The sequence below is a fragment of the Myotis davidii genome, unplaced genomic scaffold (assembly GCF_000327345.1).
Source record: "Myotis davidii unplaced genomic scaffold, ASM32734v1 scaffold235, whole genome shotgun sequence".
NCBI lineage: Eukaryota > Metazoa > Chordata > Mammalia > Chiroptera > Vespertilionidae > Myotis > Myotis davidii.
In genome coordinates, this window is record NW_006287462.1 from 3,191,834 (window position 1) to 3,201,672 (window position 9,839).

Genomic DNA, 9,839 nt, shown 5'->3' on the forward strand with positions numbered 1-9,839 from the left:
TTTCCTCCGTCACTGAAGCAAGCAAGCCTCATGTTCACTTCAAGCTGCCTGGCTGCCGGCTGCCATCTTGGCTGGCATTTAATTTTCATAGTGCCCTGATTAGCCAATGGGAAGGGTAGCAGACGTATGCTAATTACCATGTTTCTCTTTTATTAGATAGGATTATCCTATATAATAAAGAGCTAATATGCAAATGGTTGTCACACCCTCACATTGTCACGCCATAATGGCTCAGATACTCAACACAGGGGAGAGAGGAATCAGGACCAGCCAGACACAAATGAGCTCATGAGAGAGGAGTGGGGACCAGCCAGGCACAAAAGAGCTTATGAGAGAGGAATGAGGACCAGCCAGGCTGCGGCCCGGGAGGGGGACAAGCTGCCTGCCCCACACTCCTGGGTGCCAGCAGCTGGGGCTGTGGCCTGGAAGAGAGACAAGCCACCAGCCTCACATCCTGGGTGCCTACGGCTATGGCCCAAGCAAAGCCACCTGCCCACGATCCCCTGCAGCTGTGGCCAGCCTGGGCGAAGCTGGCCCAGGTCCTCAGTGCCTGTGGCTGGCCAGAGGGAGGGAATCCTGGGTCCCAGGTGTGGGTCAAGGCAGAGGTGCTTAGGGGCAATCAGGCCAGCAGGGGAGCAGTTAGGGGTGATCGGGCCGGTAGGGAAGCCATTAGGGGTAATCAGGCAGGCAGGCAGAGATGGTTACGGGCAATCAGCCAGGCCAGCAGAAGGGTTAGGGGTGATTAGGCAGGCAGGCAGGCTAGTGGTTAGGAGCCAGCGGTCCCGGATCACAAGAGGCAGTCAGACATCCTCCAAGGGGTCCCGGATTGGGGAAGGTGCAGGCCAAGCTGAGGGCCCCCCCCTCCCATGCACAAATTCATGCACCAAGCCTCTAGTTGATTATATTCCCTATGCTGTGCATTACATCCCCATGGCTATTCTGTAATAACCAATTTGTACTTCTTAATCCCCTCAAATTTTTCACTCACTCATCCAAACCCCTTCCCATCTGGCAACCATCAAAATGTTCTCTATATCTATGAGTCTGTTTCTGTTCAGCTAGCTTATTTAGTTTTTTAGATTCAGTTGTTGATAGATATGTATTTATTCCCATTTTACTGTTCATATTTCTTCTTCTTCTTCTTCTTCTTCTGCTTCTTCTTCTTCTTCTTCTTTTTAAAGAATACCCTTAACATTGCATATAATACTGGTTTGGTGGTGATGAACCTTTAGCTTTTTCTTGTCTGGGAAGCTCTTTATCTGTCCTTCAATTCTAAATGATAGCTTTGCTGGGTAGAGTAATCTTGGTTGTAGGTCCTTGCTTTTCGTCAGGGGAGGAGGGGGTTGGTTTGTTCAGTTTGTTTGTTTTTTAATCTTTATTGTTGAGAGTATTACAGATGCCCCTCTTTTTTCCCCCTTTGCTCCCCTCCACCCAGTCCCTGCCCCTCCCCAGGCCTTTGCCACCCTATTGTCTGTGTCCATAGGAAATGCATATCCTATACAATAGGAGGGTAATATGCAAATCAACCAAACAGCAGAACCACCAGTCACTATGATGCACACTGACCACAACAGGGCAGCTGCTCAACACAGGAACTGGCCCCTGGTGGTCAGTGTGCTACCACAGGAGGAACGCTGCTCAGCCACAGGCAAGCTGATGGCTGGCAAGTGCATGGCCCTCCTCTGCAAAAGTGCTAAGAATGTCCTACTGCAGCTTAGGCCCACTCCCCATGGAGATCAGACCTAAGCTGTCAGTTGGACATCCCCGAGGGCTCCCGGACTGCGAGAAGGCACAGGCCAGACTGAGGTACCCCCAACCCCGCCCAAGTGCATGAATGTCATGTGCTGGGCCTCTAGTATGCATATAAGATCTTTGTTTAATCTCCTCCTGCTCCCCCCCCCCCCATTTGTATGCTAAAGTCACTGGAAACAGCTTGGATGGACTCAAAAGTTGGGTGGAGCAGAGTCTCAGGGACTCACCAGAGTGGCCAAACAGTGTTAGCTAGGTGGATGGAATTTCAGATATGGCACCAGAGTGCAGCTCTGTGAGGGGAGGTTTTATCAAAGAAAAAAAAAATGGCCTCTGGAAGCACATCTGTATGGGAGAAAGCTGACCCCCAGCTCTCACCCTGGTGCTGGAACAATTCAGTTTCCCCCCCTATGTCTCTGGTGCTTTTCAAGCTGCTGCTCCAGTGCTAGAGCTCAGAAGGAGTGAGTTCAAGTAAGTTTGTGCATGGGCCCTTTAAGAGGAACTTCCTGGGACTCCAGCAGTCTTCTGTTTTCCTCAGCCTCAACCCCCACTTGTTTTTACAGCCAGAAGTTATGGGGACTTCTCTTCCAGGCACTGGGACCCTGGACTGGGAAGCCTGAAGTAGGACCCCTCACTCCTCGGGGGTGACTTCCACAGCTAAGATATTTCTCCCAATTTTTGTCCACCACTTGTGGGTGTTGGAACAGCCCATTCTACATCTCCATCCCTCCTACCAGTCTTGACGTGGCTTCTTCTTTAATTTTATAGTTGTAGGACTTCCATTCAGCCAGATTTTAGGTGGTTCTGAATGATGGTTCTGTAGTTTAGTTGTAATTTTGATATGGTTGTGGGACAAGGTGAATGCCTCCTTTACCTCTAGAATAATTTTAGAATGATATTGTCAAGTGAACTAAAAAAGAAGTCTGAGGGCTTTAGCTAGAAATAATTGATAAAATTTATTAAAGGATCTTAGAATTTAGAAAAACCTAGAAGTGTTCCAAAGAAGAAAGAAAGGTTCAAAGTTCCCAGGCTAGTTAAAGCAAGAATAGAATCATTTCCTCATGCCTCAGCAGACTTGATTTCAGTAATTTAGCAGCTTGATCATAGTGACTCCCATTTTATTCCTTCATTCTATTTTTCAATGTAAATGAGGGTTGATACAAAAAGACAGTGTCCGGTTTATCAGAGACTTTAGGTGGCCAGAATTCTCTATTCCTAACACTTTCCACTTACTTGAGGTTCTGTAAAGAACTGAACATATGAGTTGAATAACCATCCTATAATTAATTCTAGTCTTCACTGTTACAAAAAACAAGCATTACTTCATTGTTACAAAAAGCAAGTTAAGACCCTACAGTTTGACCCATGACAAAGTTGAACATCTGGTAAGAACCACTTCTGCTTTCAGGAGGAAGGGAAAGACCAGCTTCTTACCATTCATTCTTACTCATCAAACATAACAGGAAGTTTTCCCAGGTCTGAGGAGAGTCAGTAAGTAGATTTCCAGCAAAAGGAGACAGTGAGAGAGCAGTGGCTGGCTGTGACACGGGGAAGCCAGATTTGGAAACAGAGGGGAGAGGGGCCAACTGTGGCTCTGAGGAAAATTCAAGCAACACTGGACTAATGTCTTTATGAAAATACAAACATATGCACGCGCGCGCACACACACACACACACACACACACACACCACTGCAAAAATGGTTACATCTCACAGTGACTAACAAATGCTCATTAGGGTGTTGCATAATAATGCTGGTTTGGGGGAACAAGGAGACTATTCTTGTTGCAGCTGTTGTAATTCTGAGAAATATCTTTAAGAAGATGACAAAAATCAGGTAATGTGGCAGAGAGCATGGCCAACAATCAGACAGTACTGGGCTGACCATGTTCACAATGCCGTGTACTAGCTGTGTGGTCCTGGCGGGGCAAGTTGCTTAACCTCACAGAGAAACCTTTTATTCATCCACAAAGTGTGAGTACTTGCGATTTTTAGGGGAGATAATGAATATAACGTGGCTGCAGCAGTGACTGATACAGAGGAGAAGTCATAGAAATGACTTCTATGCAAGCTTTACCTTTTACATGCTGAGGTGGAAAGACTTCAGGAAATACTATTAAGAAAAACACAGAACAGTATGGAGAGTGTGACAGCATTTATATAAAATCTTGTCTGTAAGACCCTTGCATAGGTGATCTTAACTCGACCCTCATAAAGGTGCTATCAGATAAGTACCATCATTATCTCTACTTAAGGTGGAAGTGGGGAAGCAGTTAGTTAACTGTCCAAGGTTGTACCACTGGTCAGTGGTGGATCAGAGGCTTGAGCCCAGATGCAATCTATCCCCTGAGTCTGTATGCTTCAGCATTACACCATGGTTCCTTATAAGACACCACATCTATATATATATATAAAACCCTAATATGCAAATAGACCGAACAATATAACAACCGAACAACTGGTCGCTATGACATGTGCTGACCACCAGGGGGCATGCACAGAACATGGCAGGCCATGGGCAGGATGGTGGAGCAGGGCACCAGTTGCTGTCATTGGGGCGAGCCTCTGGTGGTTACTGAAAATTCTTTGCTTTTGCATGCCACGGTCCTGCCAGTTGCTCGCACCTGCTGACAGTGCTGGCCCTGCTCACACCCGCTGCCAGCACCCGGCTTGGGTCCCAATCACTTGGCACCATCCGTGGGTGCAAGCAGCGGCTGCCAGCTCCAGTTGCCCCTGAGGGCTTCTCCACCTCCCCCTGCTCCTGAAGGGCAATCAGGGCAGCAGCCACTGCCAGCAGACAGGGGACTGGGGGCTGCAGCTGGAGAGGCCAGGAAGGGGTGCAGAGGGTGGTCTGAGACCTGCTCCTGTGCCCACTGTAGCCTCATGGTCCACAGTTCCTTTCAAGGTGCATGAATCCATGCACTGGGCCCCTAGTGTTCTTATAAGACTCACTCAGAAGAAAGATACACACAGAGAGAGCAGCAGGCCATTCTGAAAACAGATTGGAGTTTTGCAAGCACAAGTAAAGAAATGCCTGGAACCCTCAGAAGCTAACACTTTGGTTTGGGATTTCTGGCCTCCAGAACTATAATACATCGAACAGGACATTGTAGACATCATTCAAAATACACAAAACAAATTACATGGATAACTTAGATATTAAATGTTGCTATTAAAACCAAAATTTTATGCTGCATTAAAAAAAGTCAACTCATGGTTTGAGAAAGATATTTGTAACAGATACAACCACAAAGGATTAATATATAAAATATATAAAGAATGTCTACAAATCAATAAGAAAATGACTAGCAAGCCCAATGGGAGGATAACAAAGAATATAAACAGATGGGTTACAGAAAAGGAAATGGAAATAGCTCAAACACATGATAAGGAAAACATCCTCATTAGGGTATGGGAAATACAAATTAAGACAACCAGGAAACCCCATTGTACACCCCTGAGATGGACAAAATATTAAAACACCTAATAATATTAGATGTTGATCAGAATGTGAGGAAACAGCTGCCAAACATGTCCAGAGATTCCGACTTAAACTGTGTGGGATGGGGCCAAGCATCCGAATTATTTTTAAAGATCTTCAGGTGATTTCATTCCAACACAGTAAGGATCAGTGCACTCTTGAGGCCTAAACTCTGTCCTGAACACACTGCCCTCTAGTGGTCCCTATTTCCTCAACAGCATCCTTCACACCTCATGGCCTGGAGGTGAGACAGGTATCCTCAGTTCTCAGCTGCTACTTCCAGGTAACTGTTCCTTCCTCCAACCTTAAAACCTACCCTTCCTGATCGCAGTCCTCCCCAGAGCCTCATCACTCCCTCAGTCTTATTTTAGCACTGCTCACTGTTTAAGTCCATCACCACCCCAGCCATAATTCTAGTGACTTCAACAGCCATGTAGAAAGTTCTTCATTCCCATGGCTTCTTAGTTCTTTGATAGTCTCTTTCCTAATGACTTTTTCCTGCAACATACCTCAGTCATGCTGTCCCCTAACCTAGATGTCATTATTACCAATGGCTGTACCCTCTCTATAATCTCAATTGCATTGCCAACCTCCCACTTTCCAGCTACCACCTCCAAATCTTTCCCTGATTCCAACAAATCCTTAGCCCCACTGAACTGGACTGGAAGATTATGACCCATCCTTTCAACCACCCCTCTGCATTCACTACAGCTACCTTACTCTTCTCTCCTCAACCCAGGTTAAATCCAACTTACACTGGACTACATTGAGCCTGAGCAGCTAAATGTAGTCAGAGAAAATACACACCCATGGTGACTGTCACACTTAAAATTCAAAACTGGGTCCCAACCTCAAGAGGGAGCAGCAATATCACTTGTTCTACTCCCCCTCCCTAGCCCATTAACTCTCCCAGTCTCCTATTTTACACCTCTTCCTCTCTCTTACACTTTTAAAAAATATATATTTTATTGATTTTTTACAGAGAGGAAGGGAGAGTTTTTTATAGAGAGTTAGAAACATCGATGAGAGAGAAACATCGATCAGCTGCCTCCTGCACACCCCCTACTGGGTATATGCCCGCAACCAAGGTACATGCCCTTGACCGGAATCGAACCTGGGACCCTTGAATCTGCAGGCCGACGCTCTATCTACTGAGAAAACCAGTTAGGGCATCTCTCTTACACTTTTAACATCTTCTCCCCTTTCTCATTCTCGGCTGATGATGCTTCAATTTTTACAAATAAAATAGCTGCATCAGAAGAGCATTTCCATATATGTATTACATGCCATTCAGTTGGCTCTGACTCCAACTCTACGGCAATACTACGACTGAGTAATGTCCACAGTGTCTTGTCCTCAACAGCCCTGCTCAGCTCCTGTAGACTCAGGCCTGTGGCTTCTTTCATGGAGTCATTCCAACTCCTATTTGGCCTTCCTTTTTTCCTGCTGCCTCCTATTTTTCCTACATTATTGTCTGGGAAGTAAGATGTGGCCAAAGTAGGACAGCTTCAGCTTTTTCATTTTTGCCTCTAGTGATGTTTCAGGCTTAATTTTCTGTAGGATCCACTTGTTCATCTCCCTGGCAGTCCAAGGTACCTGTAGAGCTCTCATCTAACACCATATTTCAAACAAACCCATTTTCTCCCTATCCGCCTTCTTCACTGTCCAGCTTTTGCTTCATACATAGTAATTGGGAATGTAAAGGTGTGGGTGATCTTAGCCACATCCTCCCCACAAAACTCTATTAGCCTATCTGAACCTGTTCTACCTGCACTCCTGAATAAAGTCTCTGTGTCAAGAGCCAATTTCTCCCCATTGAGCACGCCTGCTCAGCTGCTCAAGCAAATCACCCTTGCTATTAGCCTATCTACTGCATCACCATCTGTCTCTTCCAATGCATAATTCCAATTAGCCTATAATGCTACAATTTCCCCATATTTAAAAATACATTCCTTCCTTTGAACCTACAGCCTCTTCCTCTTTGCTTCTCTTTACACTGGAACTCCTTGAAAGAGTTGTTTTCTCACTGCCTCTAATTCTTTTCCTCCCATTCTCTCAAACCCTCTCCAATTAAGTTTCCTTCTCCATCACTCCAAAGAAATGGCTCTTCTCAAGGTCAGTAATGATCTCCACATTGGCAAGTCCAAGAGTCATTTCTCAATTTTCCTCTTAGCTGTACTATCAGCAGCATTTAACACAGTTAAAAGATTATGAAAAGTTTTCTACTTGGCTACTGGTACCCTATACTCTCTTCCCAATTTTCCTGCTAAATCACTGACATTTCTTCCCAGTGTCCTTCTCAGTCCTCAGTATCTCTCTGACATGAAACACCCAAGATGGTCCCTGACCACATTTGCTCTTAGTCATCATTCTGTAGACCCTGTAGACTCTATATCCTGCTTTATTCCACCATTGGATAGGGCCTTTCTCCCCTTCAATAGACTGTAAGCTATTGGAGGGCAGGACTTTGCTTTGCTCCTTATTGTATTCTCAGCACCTAGAGTAGTTCTAGGCACATAATACATGCTCAAAAAAAAGTTTTGCTGGATGACTAGTGGAACCACACTGGAGGACAATTTCACAATATTAGTGAAGGTGACCTGGCTATTCCATGTCCAGTCTGGGATACAAGAAACATAGACAAAGATGGCCGGCCATTACAACACAACATGTAATAGTGAAGCATGAAACACACTAATTGTCCATTGATTGGGGAATGGATAAATTGTGGCATAGTCATACAATGGAATTCTATAAAGACTTTGAAATAATGGACTAGAGCTACATGTAGGAACATGAACAGTTACCAAAAATATAATAACCTATATAATAAAAGCCTAACATGCTAAGTATCCAGTCGTCCAGTCGGCCGTTCAACCAATCAAAGCATAATATGCTAATGATATGCTAAGGCCTCTCAACCGCTCGCTATGACATGCACTAACCACCAGGGGGCAGACAGTCGACCAGTTGACCAGTCGGTATGATGTGCACTGACCACCAGGGGACAGAGATTTTGGAGAGGCAGTTTCAGCCCAATCCCACAGACCAGGCCAAGGGACCCTACTGGTGCACAAATTTGTGCACCAGGCTGCTAGTCCTATATAATAAAAGCCTAATATGCAAATTGTCCCCTCAGCCGGGAGTTCGACCACTCACTATGACGTGTGCTGACCATCAGTGGGTGGTGTGGAACATGGTGGGTGTTGGCAATGCAGCGCTGGCAGTGGAGGCGTTACTGGCCTTGATGGGCCCCGACGAGAGCAGTTACTACGGCAGGATGATGGAGCGGGTGAGCAGGCAGCGCCAGGCTAAGGAGGGTGCAAGCAGTGTTTGGCCTCGCAGATGGCAACCATTGGCAGCAGCAGGCGGTGGAGCCACCACCAGGCTCCCAGATGCTAAGGGAGCTGGGCAGGGGGCCTGGCTCCAACCAATAGCCCCATAGACAGCAACCAGCAGCTGCTGGCAGGCCCTGATTGCCTGATCCTGGGCTGGGATGGGGAACTGGGGGTGGGTGGAAGAGACCAACTTCCTTCAGCGCCCAGGTGGAGGCTGGGGGGTGAAGGGGGCTGTGACCTCTCCTCGCCTACCTGGGGGCTTGGGTGACAGGGATGGTGTGGTGAGAATGCGGAGTGTCTGCGGAGCTTGCTCTCACTTCCCCTGTTACCCTCCCCCAGGACACTAGGGCTTGCACACTGGGAAGCCCCTGCACTCAGGTGCCCGCCCCGCACCCTTGCAGCTTCTTCCGGGTGAGCCAGGCCATAGCCGCCGGGGCTGCAGGGGCTGGTCAGGCTCCCTGTCGGTTTGCACAGGAGCTGGTCTGCAAGGCAGGCCGAGAGAGAGTGGCCTGCCCACCGGCTTTCAGGCAGCACCCCTGGGTGGCCCAGAGGTCCACGCTGCACCCTGGTCCACATCCAGCTGCGCTCACCGCATCTTCGCTGGGGACTCGGGCACCATGACTCAGGTGGAGGGAGGCACGTGGAGGCCTGGGGGCCCAGGTGCTGCCCAGGGCCCAGAGGTCAGCTGGAACCTGCCCTTTCATGCCAGATGCTTGAGCTTCAATTGTCGGCCAGGCCTAGGGACCGCACCCATGCATGAATTTCTTGCACTGGGCCTCTAGTTGAGTAAATAATGTATAGGATGTTATTTATGATTTTTTAAACATTGGAAAACAATTCTATCTAGTGTTTATGGGAGAGGACATGTGCAGTAAAATATAGAAATATTGGTGGGAAAGATACGCAACATCCTCAGGACAGTAGTTACCTCCAAGGAAGGTGGAAAATGAAACATCTGTAACTTTTTTTCTTTTAAAGCAAAAACACTGCTAAATCTAAGCATTATAATATTATAATACTCTCTACTTTTATACACAAATGAGTATTTGTCACATTATTCGCTACTTTTCTATGTGTATTTAAAATACTCGCCCTAACCGGTTTGGCTCAGTGGATAGAGTGTCGGCCTGTTGACTCAAAGGTCCCAGGTTCGATTCCGGTTAAGGGCATGTACCTTGGTTCTGGGCACATCCCCAGTAGGGGATGTGCAGGAGGCAGCTGGTCAATGTTTCTCTCTATCCCTCTCCCTTCCTCTCTGTAAAAAATCAATA